At 39.7% G+C, this 19,152-nt stretch overlaps 1 protein-coding gene across 1 annotated transcript in view; it reads left to right on the forward strand.

Annotated features, from left to right (window-relative positions):
* The first annotated feature begins 1,506 nt into the window (after nucleotides 1-1,506).
* ACOT9 (acyl-CoA thioesterase 9) overlaps nucleotides 1,507-19,152 on the forward strand; it is a 50,831-nt gene continuing 33,185 nt past the window's right edge. Inside the window, exons 1-2 of the mRNA XM_032475841.1 lie at nucleotides 1,507-1,656; nucleotides 9,102-9,524. The gene's annotated coding sequence lies outside the window, so the exon portion shown is untranslated. The remainder of the gene's footprint in view (nucleotides 1,657-9,101; nucleotides 9,525-19,152) is intronic.

Raw genomic sequence — 19,152 nt, forward strand, 5'->3', positions numbered from 1 at the left:
GTTTTCAGTTTGTAGGTTGGACTGTTACCAAATGACCCACGCTAACATTCAACAAGTAATTCTCTATTTTTGCTTGAAATATCCTGTATGTAGAAAAGAGAGCAAAAATAGTTTCTCTGTTACCCTTCCCACCCTCTGGGGATTTCATGCATCGTGAGTCACCGTGAGAGGTTATGAAATGTCTTTCTCAAAAATCTTTTAAAATAGCTTTGATTCTCATCTGCCTGAGCTACTTCAGGTAGTGTCTTTCCTGACACTATGACACATGGGTGACCATGCATAGGCCCTTCCCTCCTGCTTTGGTCTAACTTGTGGGTGGACCCAGGAGAGCTTGTTACAGAGTCACTGCTAAACAGTCAGTTAGAGCTTCATGACTAAGCACTAATGACAGCTGCCTCCTTGAGGCAAAAACAAGGCCATTTTCAGTATGAACTGCTTGGTTTTTGAGACTAATGGTTGACTCATTGAAACACATTATCATTTGTTTCTATTTATTCTGTTTTTCCAATTTAAATTCACTTTGCCACTGTGACACGGATAGCCTATTCTGAAAAACAGGTGACTAAAAAAAAAAAAAAAGCTCATTGTGATTGTGCATGTGTAGAAACTTAGAACCGTAAGAAACGTGAATTTTCTTCATGGCTGTGAATCAAGTTAGGCTTTTCCATCGTCAGGAATAGGTACTTGCCATGAATAACCAACATTATCCCCTCTTGATACTGGAGTTTATATTTAAAACCACATTAAAAGGGATTAACTGCCTAGCATTTGGAAACTTTAATTTGGTTAATGAGTCAACACATCAACAACTATTTACTAACTATTGTGCTAGATACTTGGGGGTTATAAAGGAGGACTAAGCTTTGAAACCAGCCCCCAGGGCATACAGTTTACTTTAGAGATGTGTTTGTAATTTACTATAACAGAATTTAGTATTTGTGAGAAAGAGAATTCCCATAACAGAAGAGGTCTGGGTAGGGGGAGAGTAGGAGGAAAGGAAATGGCCAAGGCGCATTGTGGGTGTTTTACATTCATTGTCTCGTTTAATATCAGCTGTCTTGTGAAATAGCTCTTGTTAGCTCCATCTTACAACTGAGAAAACCAGAGGCTCGGAGGGCTATGAATTTGCCATGGCCAGGAAGTGGCAGAGCTAGGAAAGAAGGAATTCTGTTGATTTCTGGCCAAAGTGAAGCTGTCCAACCTGCCCTATTAAACTGTTATGGAAGGTGCCATCATTTTTTTTTTCTGTTTGTAAAAATAATGCATATTGATTAAGAAAATTGGAGTAATGCAGAAATGAAACAGTTAATACCTGTAAGTACTTTGATTTCCTTTGTCTTTTTTTCTAAGTACATATACATATAGGGCTGATATTCAGTTGGTATATACAGTGCAGTGGATTAAAAATGTCCACAAATTCCTTGCAGCTCTTCTCACCAAGAGGTAGAGTCTATTTCTCTACTCCTTGAATTTGGACTGGCTTTGTGCATTGCCTTGACCAATATAATACAGTGCAAGTGTTGCTGTACAACTTCAACCAAGACCTCAAGAGATCTTAAAGATTATGCTTATGCCTTCTTGGAGCACTGCTGTGCCATATGAAGAAGCTTGAGCCAGCCTCCAGGAGTCCAGTTGACAGCCAGCACCAACTGCCAGGTGCGTAAGTGAGGCCATCTTGGACCATTCAGTCCCAATTGAGCTGTCAGATGACTGCAGGCACACAAGAGACTAGCTGATCACAGCCCATGTTGTCAACCCATAGAACTGAGACCCAATAGAAAGGTGGTTTTAAGCTGTTAAATTTTAAGGTTGTTTGTTACACAGCAAAGGTTAACTGAAACCAGTTGGCCATTTGGGTTATTTACACCTGACTTCCATTCTGATTGGTTGTGTTGTCCATTCTGACTGGTCTGTGCTTTGCTGTACCCATTTAAAAGTATTTAAAAAATCACCTGTGTGGGGTGTATGTGTGTAATAACAACAAATTGGTTTCGTGTATCTATAATGTCTATCCTGCAGAATAGTGTAGTGGCAGCTTTGGACTTAGATACTCCCCGTCTGTGTGACTGTGTCAGTTAACCTTGTTAAGTCACTATTTCTTATAAATGACAAGTTTCTTATGTATAGCACAGGGAACTGTATTCAGTATCTTGTGGTAACCTACAATGAAGAAGGCTGAAAACAAATACATGTATGACTGAGACATTATGCTGTACACCAGATATTGACACAGCATTGTAAACTGACTATACTTCAATTAAAAAGTCACCATTTCTTCATCTGTAATGAGTAAATAATAATAGTATCCTTCATATGAAGTAACGTATATTAAGTACCCAGCATAGCCCCTGGCATAATCGTTAACATTATTATTATTAATAGCATATTTTCCCATGTTGCTATCTAAATTAAATATATATATATACATATATATATAATGGCTCCTTTGAGTTCCACTTGTGCAATTTATTCTGTTGTTGAAGATTCAGGGTTTTTTTCAATGATACATAATGCTTTGAAGAACATCTTTCTCCCCAAGTTTTTACCCAGGTTTCTAATTGTTTCCTTAGATAGATTCGTAGAAGTAAAATTACTAGATGAGCAGAGATATAATTTTGTTGATCTGGAGCGAGAGAAACACCCTGGGGCTCACTACATGAAAGTGTAATTTGAGATGAGTCTCCAGATGTGCTTGCTCTAGCTTGAATTATCTAAGTTTTGATAATGTGATAACATCTGTGTTCCACAGGTTGTAATTCTTGGGATGGACTAGAGGTTGGGTCTTTCTCAGAGAGTGGTTTTCTTGCCACATGTGAGTGATAGCCTATGAGAATGATCAATAAATAAATACAACCAGCCCTCTCCTCTCCTTTTCTCTTCCCTTCTCTTTCCTTTTCCTTTCCTTTCTTTTTGAGAAAATGTAATTTAAGGCATGGAAAGCTGTTTCATCATTAGGGGTGGACCATCAAAAATGTAAGACTTCTAAATGTAAAATATTACAAGATTTGAGGCTGCAATTAAAAGAGGCCAGTAAGCAATACGTAAAGTATTAATCAGGCCTCTTGTTTGCAAGTGGTGGTACCCAGTTCTATCCTGCTTAGGCAAGAGGGGAATTCACTGCTCACTGCAGGAAGCACAGGTATGACAGGAACCAGGACCTTGTGGTACATCTGAAATATATGTTGAGAGAGAGAAAAGATCATGGATTGTACTAGACAGCTATTTGTTTCCCAGAACAGCATTTTCTGCTTTTGAAAAATTACTTTCCCTCTATATCCAACTAAGTAGTTATCCGTAGTCAGGGGGCTGCCAATCAGAACCTGGCACTCCTTTGGTCAATATTGTGACCCAAGCCATGACAATCAGAATTTTTTCTCATTGACACCAAGAAAGTCCTTTCCTTTCTGCTGTTCCATCTGGGAAGTTGTGGAAGTCTGAGACAGTGACTTTGACCTGCCAGAAAAGACTGACCACCTTTGGGTTTCTGGTTCTGCACAGCTGCAGCAGAGATGGCCTGTATCCTCCCAACTACCACTGTTGCCTACTTTTGACCTTCTCACCTTCCCCTCTCCCCAAACCACCACCATTACACATACCTGTGAGAAAAAAGGGAGCCAAATGGTCATAAAGTCCCCTTTCCACTTACCACAGAAAGAAGTGGAGATAAGAAGCTTCCTAGCCAGGGATGGAGATTGGGGGTGGTAAATGCCGAAATAAGAGTGATCATATTTTAATTCCCAGGAATGTGCCCAGCTGTGCTCATTTCTGACCCTTACCACAAAGAATGTCTATAGCAAACTAAAGAGTGAAAAGCTGTATTGGTAGACTGGAGCAGAGACATTCTTCTGTTGTCAGGAGTCATCTCAAGCCACCCCTGTCTATTTAGAAGATGAAATCTATTTGCTATCCTAGCCTGAATCCATCCCAGGCTGTTACTCTTACATTCCCTGGGGGCTCTTGCTGAGGATCATAAAAAATTGTGGCGGAGGGACCACTGAGACCTTTGGTTGAAGTTTAAGAGATGTGACCATGCCTCCTTTCTTCCTGTCTAGTGCCCCTTGTGAGGAGGTTAGAACATTGGCAGTTGTACTAAGTCCACAGAGATTGCCCTCTGGAAACCAGGCATAGAGGCTGAGTGACTTTTAAGAAAGACATGGATATATTCCAAGGCTAAGAGTGGTCTTGTTGGTCCAAGAGCCTTTGCTGTCTACCACGAACACTTTCTATCTCAAGATTCTATAACAGAAAGGTAGTTATTTCAAACCCAATTGTATCATAGCACCCCTTTTGTATTAGTTATCTATTGCCACAAAACAAATTACCACAAACTTAGTGGCTTAAATTACATGCATTTATTATTACAGTTTCTGTGGTTCGGGAGTTCAGACATGGCTTAGCTGGGTCTTTTACTCAAGGTGTCAGCCAGGCTTCATTCTCGTGTGGAGGTGTGGCCAAGGAAGAATCCACTTGCAAGCTCAAGTTGTTAGCATTGGCAGAATTTATTTCCTTGACTGAAAGCCTTGGCTTCTTAATGACTGTTGGTTGTGGCCACCCATGGTTTCTGGAAGCTGCCTGCAGTTTCTTGTCATGTGGTCTTACCTATTATGGCTGTTTACTTCATCAAGCCAGCAAGGAGAGTGTCTGGAATAGTCTGCTAGCAAGATAGAGTCATTTTTTTTTCTGAAAAAAAAAAAACAAAAACGACATAACATAAAATTTACGATCTTAGCCATTTTGACGTGTACAGTACAGTAGTGTTAGCTATACGCATATTGTTGTATAACAGATCGCTGGAACTTTTTCATCTTGTAAAACTGAAACTCTGTGCCCATGGAACAACTCCCTTTCCCCTTCCCCCAGCCCTCTGGTAACCACCATTCTAATTTCTGTCTCTAGGAGTTGGACTACTTTAGATACCTCATATAAGTGGAATCATATGGTATCATTTTGTGACTGACTTATTTCACTTAGCATAATGTCCTCAAGGTTTATCCATACTGTAGCCTGTGAAAAAATTTCCTTCTCTTTCAAGGCTGAATAATATTCCATTTTATGTGTATACCAGATTTCTTTATCTATTCATCCATTGATGGACATTTAGGTTTCTTATACCTCTTGACTATGGTGAATAATGGTGTAATGAATATAGGTGTGCAAATCTCTCTTCAAGATCCTGTTTTTAATTCTTTTGGGTATGTACCCAGACGTGAGATTTCTGGGTCATATGATAGTTCTATATTTAATTTTTTGAGGAACCTCCATACTGTTTTCCATTGAGTCTGCCCCATTTTACATTCCCACCAACAGTGCACAAGGGTTCTTTTTTCTCCACTTCTGTACTTGCACTTGTTATTTTCTAGTTGGTTTTTTTTTTTGATAGCAGTCATACTAACAAGTGTGAGGTGATACCTCATTGTGATTTTGATTTGCATTTCTCTGATTATTAGTGATATTGAGCATTTTTTCATGTGCTTGTTGGCCTTTTTTTTTTGAAAAAATATATATTAAAGTCCTTTGCCCATTTAAAAATCAGGTTATTTGTTTTGTTGTTGTTGTTGTTGACCTGTAGGAGTTCTTTTCTGTACTTTGGATATTAACTTCTTAACTGATATGTGGTTTGCAAATACTCTCTCCCATTCAATAGGTTGCCTTTTTCACTCTGTTGATTGTTTCCTCTGATGTGCAGATGCATTCCCATTTGTTATTTTTTGCTTTTGTTGCCTGGCAAGAGAAGAGTTTTACATAATGTAACATAATCATGGGAGTGATATCTTATCACCCTCACCATATTCTCTTAGTTAAAAGGGAGTCACAGATCTTGACACAAAGGTGTAAACACCAGGAGGCAGGATCATGGGGCCACTTTGGAGTCTATCTGCATTTAAATGGCAATAATAACCTGCTTCTTGTTCAACATTTAACAAACATTCGTTAAGGTCTGTTTTCCTCCCAAGCATTGTACTTGAGGAGTGCTGAAATAAATATGGCATAGTTTGCGCCCTCCAGAGACTTAACAGTTAAACATTACAGGCCCTTATTGTTCTAGTTATGGTTGGAAGGGATCTAGCCTTCTGGAGAAAAAGGACAGGAACAATCAAAACTGAGGGGCAGATACACAATTTGTCATCCCTTCAGGGTGACCTACCTCCTCCAGGCAGCCCTCCCTCTCTCCCCTTGTGAAGTCATGTGCAAAGGGAACACTCCTGCCCATCACTCAGCTCAGGGATCAAGGCTCTAACTCCTCATAAATGATTGGGAAATCTGAAAAGTGCAGTTAGCCATCCTGAGACCTCCTGAAGTATCAGCTCTTTGAATCTGGGCATGGCAGTTACTCAATAAGATCATAGGAAATAATTGCCTGTTAGTGCACAAAGTGTAAGACACCCCCTCTTTTCCCTATGCCTCCTGGGTCCACGCAATAGATTTTAAAGTTCAGAATCCAGTTTACCAATCCTTGTACCATTCATAAACTGGCAATTAAATGTTAACAGTGAATTTGGGAAAATAGAGGATACTTCAAAGAAGGAAACGCAAGGGAGTGAACTCCACCCAAATCAGCAGCCTCTGTTTGTCCTGAGGAACAAGGAACAGACCCACTTTCCGGCCCTGGTATGAGTGGATGTTGGGCATATTCTGCTGGAGACAACAGAGGTTATTACCTGAGAACTCATTCAGGAGGTAGAGGATGTGGGAATGAGTCATGCCTTTTGGGGTGATGATAGAAGGAGAAGCGTGCAAGAAGATCAAAAGGTGACCCAGGGCCATAGGGTTGGGAGAACTGTAATACATTTTAAGTCTCCTTAAAAGATTAATTATAGGAGGGTGCTATAGGAGAGGAAGAAATGAGATAGATGTGCAGTAGCATTTCTTAGTGCCTACTATGAGTGGTATGTCTTGCTTGGCATTTTACAGATGTGATTTCATTTAGTCTTAGTTTTCTTGTATTATTACTTATTTTTAACATATATCCTGCTTTGTTATCGAAATTCTGTTGAATTAAAAAGATATTTGTTGTTATACTAAAAAAAAGGGTTAATTATACATTTCCATTCCAGAGCTTCAGGGAACACCGGGAATAAAATCAGCAATTTAAATAAAATTGGCCTGGATGAATATAATTTGGAAGAACAGGGTTTTTTTCTGTCTTTAAAGCCCTCCAACCTCTATTGTTGAGATGTCTGTCATCATAGAAGCATAGAGTATTAGCGATTCTCTAGTCCAAATTCCTTATTTAATAACTAAGAAAACTGAAGCCCAGAGAGGGTAAAGTACTTGTCCAAAGTCACACAGCTGAAAGTGGCAGAGTCAGAAATACAGCTGGGGTCTCCTGACCATTAGTCAAGACATCTTTTACTACACCACTGTGTAATTATAGTCCTCACAGATCTTCTGGCCAAAAAGGAAAATTAAAAAACAGACATTGTATCAAATACTATCCTAAGGCTGGAGCTCAGGTAAAAAACTGTAAATATTCAACACATTTGGTCCACATCTCACAAATTAAGTTTCACTAGTGTATGCCTTGTTTTATTACAGAAAAGAATGCTTGCTCTTGACAGTTCCAGTCTCCCCAATTTCTTCCTCTTCCTGAGCCTTCTTTCTCTGCCTTGCACCCCTGACCCCCATCCCAAGAACGGGACTGATAAGTAGGACTCTGCAATAGGGATCAGGAATGCCTACTGAGACAACTATAAACAATTAGCTTCCTAGGAGATCCCCCACACCCTAGGAGGCTGCAGGAAGCTGCCCCCATCCAGACTCCTTCACAGGAGGATTCCAGAGGCTGTAAGGACTCTCTGCTCATGGAGGAGTCCTCTATGAACATCTAGTCAGTGAACCTGGGGCATCACCATACCATCCTTCTTTCTGAGATGAGCACTGTCCCACTACTTTGAAAGTGGTCCACAGTTCTTCATTTATATTCTTCCCTCATAGGTAGAATGCACACTTATCATCTGGCAAGAAGAGTGGGTTTTCCCATTCAAGCAAGTGACTTAGAGAATGCCAGCCTGTTGGCTTGAAGCCAAAGGGTAATTGACTCAGAAAATACTTTTTGGAGGGTGGAGCTGAGTGCACTTGTGTGGCAGAAAAAGCAGGGACTTTTGAGGCCAGGCAGGCCTAGATGCAAAGCCAGCACTGTCAGTTACCAGCTGTGTGATTTTGGACAAGGTTCTTGCAGCTCATTGTGCTTATATGTCAGATAGAGTTAACCTTCTCCTAGGGTTGTGAATATTAAATACTGTTGTAAAGTCCTTTGTAAAGTGCCTAGAATATAGTATGAGCCCTCTAAATGTTTATTCCTTTCTGTCTTCTTGTGAAATAAAGATTATAAGAGTTTTTGGATTAGGAAGAATAATTGTTAATGGTCCAATGGGGAGAGAGAAGGATTTGTCCCTAAACCTGTTTTCTTCCTGCCCTTAAACAGAATCATTCGCTTATTCATTGACCTTTGTCACAAAGCTTTACGTCTCTCATGAATAATAAATGTGCGATGATTCTGTTAATGTTTGCCAACCCAAGAGGCCTGCTCCAGTATCATAGAATCAGGAATCATCACAGAGGCTGGGTAATCAGTATTGTAATCCCTATTGCACTCTGCCTGGAGTTTTTTATCTGCCGAGCCAGACATCATGTGGACAATCCAATCCAGAGCACATCATCTAGGATAAATTATTTACAATCCTGTCTCCCTTTAGAAATGGACCTCATCTGTGACCTAATTAACATTCCAACTATAAACTACATGTGGAGACTCTTTTTTGAAGAAGCAGGCTTAGTGAAAATAGGAGAACATGTTGAAAAGGCATTATGCAGAACATAATAATTCACACAACTTTTTCTCCCTTCTCTCTTTTACTGGTATTTGACCATTATACAAACTAGAGGGAAATTATGCAGGTATATAGTGCTTAGAATCTGGGCAGGACAGCAGATAGAACAATGTCCCAAACTTTCTTTCAGTACCTAGTCTGAAGCCATGGTAAAAACAAAAAGCTACTGAAGAGCTGTAAATAGTGGTTAAGCACTCTTCATTTACCTTCAGTAATATATAACAATGTAACACAATTTACAATTTTATAATTCTCCTACTCAACTTTCAGAATGTTCCAAATTTGTTGAAAACTACAAACATATCCAAGAATCTCAGCGAATGCCAAGCAGCATAAACACAAAGAGAACCACATCAAGCCACTGCAGAATCAAATTTCTCAAAACTATTGATACAGAGAAAATCTTAAAGTTGATATTCATCACCGGTTCTTCATCAAAAACAATGCAAACCAGAAGATGGTGGAACATCTTTAAAGCATTGGAAGAAAAACACTGTCAACCCAGAATCCATTGATAATGTCCTTCAAAGATGAAGGCAAAATGAAGACATTTCAGATATGCTGAAGCCAAGAGCATTCATTGCTAGTGAACTTGTACCACAAGAAATGCTAAAGGAAGTTCTTCAGGATGAAGGAAGATGATATCAGATATACATAAGAATCTATGCAAAGGAATGAAGAGTACCAGAAATGGTAAGTCTGTGGGTAATATGAAAAACATTTTTCTTGTTTTTAATGTCTTTAAAAGATAATTAACTGCTTAAAGTAAGAATGACAACAGTATATTATGGGATTGATAACATTTGTAGAAGTAGAATGTATGAGCACAAAGAATGGGGGAGACGGGATGGAAGTATATTGTTATAAGATTCCTTCATTATATGTTAAATGTTATAACATTTAAAGGTAGACTGTGAGAAGTTAAAGATGCATATTGTAAAGCCTAGAGCAATCACTAAAATTTAAAGGTACAGCCAATAAGTCAATAGAGGAGATAAAATGGTTTCATAAAAAATAGTCCAAGGGAAGATAGGAAAGGAGGGGAAAAGGAACAAAGAACAACAACAACAAAAAGGAATAAAGAACAGGTGGGACAAGCAGAAGTGTAGGACTACTGTTGTTTCTGATATGCCTATCAGGTAAGAAATCACCAGTGGAAACTCCCCAAACAACTTATATTTACCTCTCAAAATTGGAATGAGCTGAAGAATTAGTAAGTAAACATGATATCCAGACTCTCACAAATGGAATTAAATAGTTTTTGTTGATGATAACATCAGTTATATTCTAATTCATTCAGCATTGAAGTCAGTTCTGTTTATCGTGATAAAAGAGATAATTTTGGTTCAGAAATGCACAACTTAGATTCTAAAGAAGTAACAGATCAGGCAAATGAGTGTTGAGAAAGGAGACCTGAGGTACTCAATGCTCTCACGTTTAGGATGGTTGCATGACTTGAGTGTGGCATTAGAAATGAGTGAATTAGGATAGCCTCTGAAAGTGAAACTTAAAACCAAGCAGAGATATGCAAACTGTATCCATCCCAGGCCAGTTAATATTTGGCTATAAACTGATTGAATGTATTAAGATAACTAAATAGAGAAGATATATCTTATAACAAACTTGATCATTGTATCAGTTAGGAATGCTTTTGACTACAGCTAACAGAATAACCTACTTATAGTAGACTAAACCATAAAAACTTAAAAGAAACTCAATTAGAAACCTGGAGATAGTCAGTTCCAGGGCTAGTTCAGCCATTAATCATGTTATCAAGGACCTGGGCTTTTAAAACCCTTCCACTCTGCCAGTCATCCTCAACTCATCTCATGAATGTAAAAGGGCTGTGATAGCTCCAAGCATCATGTCCTCACATCAGCATCCTAAGCAGGGGAGGAAAGGTTGTGGGCAAACATCTTTCTTCTACTGAGGCTCTGTCTTTTTATCTGGGAAGCAAATCTTTCCCAGAATACCCCAGATGTCTTCCCTTTATGTCTTACAGGACAGTACTGGGTAATGTGGCGGCAAGGGAGGCTGGGTCAGTGAGTATTTGGCAAAGGGGAACAGAGATGATATGTTTGGCCAAGACAAATTGTGCTTCTTTCTTTGAGGTTGGGCACATTGCTGCCCAGAACAAAATTGGGATTCTGTTAGCAAGGAATTAGAAGGGAATGCCTATAGGGTAGGCAACTGAAGGTGTCTACTAGGAGCAGTCATGGATGCATAGGAAAAGAATCTCAGAGACCAAAAGTAGCACCATTCGCTCTGGCACTGTGCTGAAACAAGAATACCCTGATGCAAGAACTCCAAGTTGAATCATGAGATGGGTCTTTGCATATTATAGAAATGAATACGTCAGTCTCTCCTTATTCATTCATTCATTTCACAGATTTTTATTGAGTTAGATGTTGTTATAGTCTCTGGAATTTTAGTCATGGAAAAATCAGACAAAAATTTTTGCCCTCATGGCGCTTACTTTCTAATCAATGTGTCCTAGCTAAATGCAACCGATTCCATGATCATCAGTAAATTTTCTGATTATTACTGGATTTCTCATGGTCACTAGGCAGTCCCACATTTCATTGTGAGCTAAGAATTTGAGATTCTTATTTCATTTATCAGTCTCTTGGTTGATGTGAGTCTTCCTAAGGACACAGAGTCACCTCTAGTGAAGTGACAAATCAAGTTCCTGACTTGCATATCTGCGGGCCAGTACCTGAACCATGGTAAATTCAACAAGGTGTTTCAACCCTGTGAGCAATTGTGGCAGACAGAGAGACTCACAGCTTTCTCCAATTAATACCCCAATAGTGCATGTTTCTCCTATTTGGAATGTTTAGACTTACTCATATGTGTGAAAGGGATACAAGAAATAAATATTAAATGATAAGCTTTTAAATCTATCAAAAAAGGAGTACTGACCTTAAAACTGTGATTTGTACAATGTATTATGAACTGATTGGATTCAAATTCCTCCTCAGAGGATCCAAGCTTAAAAAAATGTCCTATTGATGAACATTTAGATTGTTTCCCTTTTCCCCCATCATTTCAAACAATGCTATTATGAAATATTCTTGTATATATCCTTGAGTACAGGAACAGTAATTTGTAGGGTATTTGCCTAGAACTGGAATGCTGGGCCAAAGGGTACATGCAGGTTCAACTTTACAAAACAGAGCCAAATTTTTCTCCAAAGTGATTCTGCCAATTCACAACTTCTCCTAGCAGTGAATGAGAATTCTCAGTGCTCTCTATCGTTACCAACAGTTGGTAATTTCACTTCTTGGTTTTTGCTTATCTGATGGGTATGAAATGATATTTTATTGTGGTTTGAATTTTATTAATGTGATATTGATGTTTTCAACAGTATGTTTGTTTATTGGCCATATATTGTTTCTTCTACTTGAATTGCCACTTCATGACGTTTATCCACTTTTGGTTGGTTTCTTTATCTTTTCTTACTCATTTGTAGTAACCCTTTTATATAATTTATTATTCCAGTTCCACATCCCTCTTTTTTTATTATTGTTGCAGACATGTACCACATCTGTGGCTAGGATTTTTGTTGTTGTTGTTAATAGTGTCTTTGGCTATATGCAAGTTTTTCAATTTAAAGCAGTCAGATTTATCAATCCATTTTGAACTAAGACTATGTTATTAGGTGCAAGTTTAGAATTTTTATATTTTCATGGTGAATTTTTCCTATTCTCATGTTTGTGCCTCTTTATCTTTATAGTGCTTTTAAATTTAATTTTCTGATGAAATATACACAGCTAACACACCTTTATTTTTTTAAATATTTACCTGATATGTCTTTTCTCCTAATCTTGACTTTTGACAGGCCAGCAGGAATGGTCCACCCCAGTTGCAGAAAATAAGGGCCCTGTAGCCCCAGTGTCAGCTTGCATCTGGTTTTGAATTTCATGCTTGTTACTGTCCCCTTATCACTTACTGCTTCCATGGTGGACAGAACTAAAGGTGGGATAAGGATGATATGTATGTAAGGATCTAGCCAATAAATGAGGCAGACTCAGATCCACCTGAAAGGATCAAATGAAATAGTAGTAAGTTCTGCATCTATTTTTGTGAAAACACAGTGGCAAGAAGTAGAAAGGAAGTTTCCTTATTCCCTGGCTTGAGATAGAAAAGAATCCTAGATTAGGAAAATTGACATTCAGAGATACGGTTCTGAAATGACAAATTTCAAAACATTTTGTTTACAGTATGTTGAGGAGCCATTTGATGATAACCCATTGATTAAGTTAGAATCATGTGTCATTACTTTATAATAAAGTAAAAATTAACTGTAGAATACATTTGTCCGCGTGAGGAAAGAAACCAGAAAAGGAGAAATATTGGCTGAAGGCCTGGAAAATGCTGAATATGTACATGACAGGGGAACTTGAGGATTACGATTTGAGGCCTCGTGATCATCTAGTTTTCTAGATGACTTCTCATGCCCAGTTTGGTTTCTCTGACTCTGCAGAATCCTCTGATTCCCACAGCAATTGCTATTATACATGGTTGGGAGCATGAGTCTACTTCCCCAGATGGACCTGCATCAGTTTTCAGGGCAAGTCTGGGGTATAAGACTATGCCCTCTGCTGGAGGACACCACTCACTGCGGGTCTGGTAATAGTTGGGAAATCCTTGCTAGCCTTTTTGATTTGGGGGAAGTTACTTAATGCCTCTAAACCCCGATTTTCCTTATCTATAAAATGGGAATAATATGAATACTGATCTCCTATGGTTGTTGTGAGGATTAAAGAAGGTAATTGAGCAATAAGGGCTTAATAATTAATATTATCCCTACTACTATTCTCTCTTTGTTCAACAAATATTGATTATACATTTTCAACATTTTAGGCACTTAAATAAGTACTCAAAACTTGGTGGCTATCATACTGCTCTTTAGTCATTTTGCCAATCCATTTTATTATATGATTACAAGGTATCAGGCACGAATGCCAGGTGTAGGAGCCACAGCAGACAAGATGTTGGGGCAAGGAAAAGCAACTTTCTTCGGAAAGCTAGCAAACCCAGAAGATAGCGGACTACTGTCCTAAAGAACCATCTTCACTCAGAATAGAATTCAGGCTTCTTTTATGCTAAGGGAAAAGGGGAAGTGGGAGGGGAGGGTTCAAGATTAAAGGGTAAAAGTGGAGTGCAGACTTCTTGGAGACATCTGGCCTTCAAGGGAAGCATAACATTTCTTCGTTCTTCTGTTTGCTCATGTAGGCTAGATTACAAAGCTCCTGCGAAAACTTCAAGTTGTTAGCGGTTATTTTTACTTTACCATTCTTATCTCTGCTTATTAGCAAGGTTTCTAGGCTGAAAGCAAAGCTATCTACAACAGGTAGTAGCCATAACTAACCCAGGACTGTGGGATGGGAACTTTCTTCAGGGAACTTAATGAGCTATTTGGGCACAAGGACCATTTCTCTAATATTTAACTCGTTGTGCCCAGGGTTAAAGTAATAGAATACATAAGCCGAAGAATGAGAGAGGTGGTTTCAACATGGTGTTCTTTTCTTCTTCTGTTACACCTTTCCTTTTCCCTTTCCTTTCCCAGAACCTAGTAAACTAGGGGGAAAGTTCCACTGAAGTACTAGGAGAACAACTCTGCTATAACAAGAGAAAAGAATATAGACACAAAGCAGCGCAGACCAAGACATCCACTCCAGCCTTTCCAGGAGACACCAGAAGGAAGTAGTAGACTCGTCTTTCCTCAGCCCACAGGGAAATCTCAGCCCTTCAAACTTCTTTTGTTCTTTAGCCTTCAGCAGGGCATCAGTCATCCAGTTCCTTCTGGATGAGACAGACCAGGGGGTAGAAAAGGATGGAGAATTTCCTTGGGCTTGAAACCTGCAAATAGGTAGAAGAGGGAAGAAAAGAAAGAAGCCTTTACTTACCATGGTCCTCCCTCGAAATAATAAGCTACAAAAAACAAGTCAGACCTTTCCCACTGCCAACATTCACGCATTATATAATGCTACAAAGAGTTGCTGTCTCTTTCCCTATTAAATGCCCACTTCTGTTAATTAAGCTTTCGTAGGTGGTGCCAGATCCCAGGAATAGGAATGGGACAGGGAGGAAAAAACAATCCTTTATGGCAATAAGAAAAAGTTATTTTGAATTTAAAAACATCTCGAAGGGGTTAGATTAATGCATGGATAATAGACTGATTGAATTAAATTTTGGATGCTGGGGAGGCTACCTTTTGAAGTTGCTATTTATATTGTTCTCCCATGCAATGAATCATCCTTTTTTTTTTTTTTTTACTGCAGTGGACCCAGTCTTTAATTGGACGGACTGTGAATTTGATGTCTAATGTGGATCCTTTTGTTTTTATGTTATGCTCTTAGGGAAGGTTCTTTAAACCCATTCCAGCTGGTTTTTGAAGGCTGGATTAGGACCAAACCAGCCTTTGAAGGTGGGAGCATTGCTTACCATTCCTCTCCTTCCATTACTGCTCAAGAGCTGGTTTCCATCACCCAATCCATTAAATCTTAACTAGATGTTGAGAATTAACTATGTGCCCAGACTCAATTTAAAAGATGGCTCCTGCCTTCAAGAAGCTTACAATATTATTGGAGTACCACAATGGACACTTCAAAAAATTAAAGAAATAATACAAAGCAAATTATAATTAAGTGCTAAATTGTCAAATACAGACTTAGTGAAATAGAAACTTAGAGAAAGTAAAAGTTAATGATGACAAGAGTCAGGAAATCCTCTTAGAAGAAGTAGGACTTCAGTTAGGCTCTGTGAATCCAGAAAGGGGGAAAGGTACTCAGTGAAGGAAGTACAGTACAAACAAACCAGAAAAAGAAACCAGAAAAGTTCAGAACCTATTTCCTTGTCTGTGAAATGAGTCAGGAAGCCACACATGAACCCCTCTGCGGCAGTGACTGTCATTTTCAGTCTTGTGACTCCAACATCAAGCAGAATTTTTCTCATAGAGTAGGCCCTTGATAGGTGTACTTGACTTGAACAAACATGGCATATGGAGGAGATGGTTTGGAGGTTTGGCTACCTGGGGGCAAAGTTCATGTTAGCAAGCAATGACTCTCCCTCAGGGATCTGGTGCTCAGCTCAGAACTATCCTGAGAGAGGCACGTTACTTCTCCCAGAGCATGGAACTGTGTCCTCTGAGAATGCAGCAAAAGGGATGTCTTGCTTATGCAACTCACTTCCGCTGAGGACACAGCCCTAGTTGCCTCCAGCGTAAGTTTCATCTGGGTGGGTAGTGATGGTGACACTGCTAGGTCACTTAGGGAACTCTTGCTGGGAAATGAGCACCGGGCCGTTGGTACGCTGATACATTGATACCTGGCTACCTTCCATGGGTACCTTTAATTAAAGTGATGTACTTTAATTAGCCAGGTATGTATGATAATGTGAGACAAAAGGACAAACATGTTCCTGTTTAGTTGTTTAGAAACTGTTCTTAGCCTCTTTATAAAAAGTTCAGTTATGAAACTGGAAAATTCAATTTGGGTAATTTAGTGTCTTTTTCGCTAAGGGAAGAACTCTCTCAAGTGTCACCTCCTCTCTGTGGCTTTACAGGCCACTACCCTGTCTCCTCACCATGACTCCTCCAACACTCCATCCAGCAGAATGCATCATTTATATTGCTTCCTCTGAGATCTTATGGCACATTATTCATTGGAGCAGTTATCACAGTGCATTTGATCACATCTTTGTGTTTTCTCTCTGGGTGATGGATTCCATGAGGTCAGGAAATCTCTCTGTTTGATCTTTGCAGCCTCGGCACCCAGCAAAACACCTGGCATATAGTAGGTACTCAATAAATGGATTAAATTAAATTGATATATTTTCCCTATTGATAATTTTTAAACAATTTAAGATGGAATTCATCAGAAAAATTCTTCATATTCATTACTTTTACTTTCTCTAACTCAGATGTTAGAGACTCTTGGTCAAATAAAAACCCAGGAGGGTATAGCTAAAGTGGTAGAGTGCATGTTTAGTATACACAAGGTCCTGGGTTCAATCCCCAGCACTTCCTCTAAAACTAAATAAGTAAACCTAATTACCTCCCCACTAAAAATTTTTTAAAAAATTAAAAAAAAAAACCCACCCCCAGAACTGGTTTGCAGGCGATTCTGAAAAGAGGCTGAGAGAAGATGGATGAGGGAGGAAGCAGACTCCTTGTGGGGTAGGGTCAGAAAGAGAAAGTGAAGAATCAAAAGAGAAGAGAAAGGGAAGTGGAGAATTAAAACCAGATTTGACTGACTTCGGATGAGATCAGTCATAGGGTTATATGCCTGAGGATAATTTAGGTATAAAAAGCAAAGATACAATATTCTATTGCTGGGTAGCATATTACCACAAACTTAGCAGGTTAAACAACACATATTTATTACTTATTACTATATTAGTTTCTGTGGTCACAAGTCTGGGTATGGCTTAGCTGGGGCTTCTGTATAGGATGTCACAAGGCTGCAATCAAGGTGTCAGCCAGGACTGGGGTCTCATCTGAGGCTCTGGGTCCTCTTCTAAGCTCAAGTGGTTGTTGGCAGAATTCATTTTCTTGCTGCTGTAGAACTCACGGCGGCTAGCTTCTTCAAGGCCAGCAGGAGAATCTATCTCTATCTCCAAGGACAGCCCGATCTCTCTTTTAAGAGCTAACCTGATTAGATCAGGCCCACCCAGGGTATTGTTTCCTTTGATTAACTGAAAATCAAACTGACTAGGGGTCTTAATTACATCTGCAAAATGCCTTCACGTTTGTCACATGCCATAACTCAATTATGTGAGTGACAGCCATCAGATTCACAGGTCCTGCCCATGCTGAAGAAAAGGAACATAGATAGCAGGGAGTGGGAATCAAGGAAGTCATCTTAGGATTCTGCCTACCACAGGCACTGAATCAGAGACCTCTAAATGGCATTGTGCCTCCAATAGGAAAAATAGATGAGTCTGAGTACCAAAGGGTAGAAGTAGGCATGGTCCCAATTACCATCACCCCTAATGACCCCTTGTGGAACTTTATGTTTCCTAGACCTGCAACTCTGGGCTCTGCAGAGTTCAAGGTTCTGTTCCACAGAGGATCACACTCTTCCCACTGGACAGCAAGGGTCCCATTGAACTATAGGTATAACCACTGCCAGGGCTTTGGACTCCTGTGGCCAAGGAGTCCCCATCTTGGCAGGGGTAATTGCCCTTAATCAGAAGGAGGTATGGCTGCTGCTACACAATGGAGCAGGGACGAAGGTGTATGGAACTCAGGTTGGGGGATGGTGTGTGTATTTATATATATTTATATTTATAGAATTTTTTTGGTGGATGTGACAGGCAGAATAAAGGCCTCTAAAAAATGTCCCATCCTAATCCTAGGAATCTGTCAATATTTTAGGTTACATGGCAAAGGGGAATTAAGACTGCTAATCAGCTGACCGTAAGATAGGGACATTACCTGGGTTATCCCGGCGGACCCAGTGTAATCACAAGGGTCATTAAAAGAGGAAGAGAGAGGGTCAGAGTGTCACAGGAAGATGTGACTATGGAAGAAAGGCACAGAGAGATGCAGTGTGGCTGGCTTCAAAAAAGGTAGAAGGGGTGCCAAAGGGTGCAGGTGGCCTGTGGAAGCTAGAATGAGCAAGGAAATGAATTCTCTTCTAGAGCCTCCAGGAAAGAAAAACGCTCTGCTAACACCTTGATTTTAGCCCAGGGAGATCTGTGTCAGATGTCTGACATCCAGAACTGTAGGATAATAAATGTGTGTTGTTTTCACTCGCTAAGTTTGTGGTAATTTGTTACAGCAGAAGAGGAAACTAATAAGGTGGGTATGGAAAATACTATCCAGATCACATTGTCCAGGAATAATTCACTCTTGCTGTATCAAGAGTACTTTGCATGTTCCTCAATTAGAGTTAATGTCATTATATTATATTGGTTTGTTTCCATTTCCTCTCTCTCTTAGGCTGTTTGCTCCTCCTAGTCCGGGACTGTGCCTTATTCATCTCTGTATTTTTAGTCTCTCAAATGTCATTGAATCTCCATGCGTGTCTGTGGTGACAAAGGAGGAAGTGGGGAGGCACGTGTGGAGGAGATGCTCTGGTGGTGACGTCAGCAATGGGAAGGAGAAACCCAAGAACTGGTGGAGACTGAACCGGCTGACGTTAGTTCTCTGCCGTGTGGGCTGGTGGGGCTGGAATGTGGAGAGTCTGCAGGTCTGCTGCAGGCTTAGGGAGGCAGTGCCAAAAGCAGCTTGGTTTCTGTGGGGCTATTGGTCCAGGAATGATTCAGCAGAATTCTGAGTCTTCCAGATACACCTGATCAATTATAAACCCCT

Source organism: Camelus ferus, chromosome X (assembly GCF_009834535.1).
Source record: "Camelus ferus isolate YT-003-E chromosome X, BCGSAC_Cfer_1.0, whole genome shotgun sequence".
Lineage (NCBI taxonomy): Eukaryota > Metazoa > Chordata > Mammalia > Artiodactyla > Camelidae > Camelus > Camelus ferus.